The sequence below is a fragment of the Ovis aries genome, chromosome X (genome assembly GCF_016772045.2).
Source record: "Ovis aries strain OAR_USU_Benz2616 breed Rambouillet chromosome X, ARS-UI_Ramb_v3.0, whole genome shotgun sequence".
Taxonomy (NCBI): domain Eukaryota; kingdom Metazoa; phylum Chordata; class Mammalia; order Artiodactyla; family Bovidae; genus Ovis; species Ovis aries.
Window position 1 is genome coordinate 38,992,205 of NC_056080.1, and position 1,900 is coordinate 38,994,104.

The 1,900-nt window shown below is 49.6% G+C and overlaps 1 non-coding gene across 1 annotated transcript; it reads left to right on the forward strand.

The window, feature by feature from the left end:
* The first annotated feature begins 328 nt into the window (after positions 1-328).
* Positions 329-400, forward strand: TRNAS-GGA (transfer RNA serine (anticodon GGA)). Its single transcript has one exon. It is a non-coding gene; the product is annotated as a tRNA-Ser (tRNA).
* Positions 401-1,900: the final 1,500 nt, after the last annotated feature.

Below are 1,900 nucleotides of genomic sequence, written 5' to 3' on the forward strand. Positions count from 1 at the left end.
TGCTTGGGACTAGATGTCAGTGAGATGAGAAGTAAACAAAAGAGAAGGAAATTGAGTCAGCTGGTGTGGACTACACATTCAAGATTCTTGACTCCAAGAGGCAGGAGGACCCAGGATCATAGCTAGCGTGTGACGTAGTCAAGGAAAGTTGTTAAGCCTTCTCTCACCAATCTAAACTTAAAAAAAACACCTTTGAGATGTATGAAGCAATTAAACTTGGAACGCTGACTAGATACTTGAAAATATTAACAGGTAATTGTTAAATAATATAGTTACATTAGGAAAAGAGCCTTTATCTTTTAGAGATATGTACAGAGATCCCTGGGCTTCCCTGGTGGCTCAGAGGTTAAAGCGTCTGCCTGGAATGCAGGAGACCCGGGTTCGATCCCTGGGTTGGGAAGATCCCCCGGAGAAGGAAATGGCAACCCACTCCAGTACTCTTGCCTAGAGAATCCCATGGAGGGAGGAGCCTAGTAGGCTACAGTCTACGGGGTCGCAAAGAGTCAGGCACGACTGAGCAACTAACATTCACACACACACACACACACACACACACACACACACAGAGTTACATATAAGTAATAGGATGTTTGGGATTTGCTTCAGAACAGTGCAATAGATAGAAGTGAAACCAAATTGGCATAAATTCATCATTGTCAAAAAGTTAAAAAAAAGCTGGTGGCACGGGGTGCACTCCCACATGGGGGGAAAACTATTCGGAGCCACTGCAGCCTTGGAAGGCTCACAGCTTCGCTTGGTTTCACTGCTAACTCACTGCCCCACAGCCCCTGATGTTCTCCAGACCTTTTCAAATGCCCCCTTGTGAAGCTTTCTCCCTCCATCCTGTTACTTGGGCTGGAAAGTGACACCTCGCACCAGAATTGAAAATAAGGGAAATAAGTTTGCCCACAGGAAGCCTGTCTTCCTGGTGGCTCAGATGGTAAAGAATCTGCCTGCACTGTGGGAGACCCGGTTTCGATCCCTGGGTCGGAAAGATCCCCTGGAGAAAGAATGGCAACCCACTCTGGTATTTAGGAAGCAATCTAAACCATCAACACTGAATGTGTCAGAGCGAAGTCACCTTGAAGGAATGGAATGCCCAGGCCAGTGAGACTTGGCAGCAGTCTGATTTAAGTCGTTAGGAAATTAGTATGTGTCCATCAAGATGGGGGTGGGGGATGGGATCGGGTGGACGCCTGGCTTTTTTCTCTCTGGAGTCATTCTCCTCCCTCCCTTACTGGTGCTGGCCCCGGCAGGCTGATCTTTATGGCTTCCAACATGCTTTGGTGGAGTTCAGCCAATGAGCAGCCCCAGAAGGTAGTTGGGGGGAGAGGAGTGGGGTCAACTTACTTCTTCCCCCGGCTCTCCCACTGCCACCAAGGATCCCCCAGTGCTCCTCGTGAGGTTCCTTCTCCAACTAGGTTTTGCTAACCATTCAGTAACTTTGGGCTGAGGGATGCTTCAAGCCCATTCCTCTGCAAACAGCACCTTTGAAATAAGCCTTTCTTAAAAGATCCCACCTGGAGGAGAAACTGGCAACCCACTCCAGTATTCCTGCCTGGAGAACCCCGTGGACATAGGAGCCTGACAGGCTCCAGTCCATGGGGTCCCAAAGAGTCGGACATGACTCAAGCAACTGAGCAGGCAAGCAGGCAGATTATCCAAATGTGGGTGTTGCCCACCCTTTGCTGTTTGAACCCTGAGGGGAACTGAGGCAGAAACTGGAGTTGGGTTACCCACTCAAGCACTATCGATCAGTGAAGGACATGGCGTCACCTCTGACACATGGAGCCTTAGGGACGGGCTATCCCAGCCTATTCCCAGTAAACTCACAAGTCCTGGCAATCCTTACCCTTCCACCCTGGGCCACCCTGCCAGCCTTAGTCAATGAGGCAGTCCT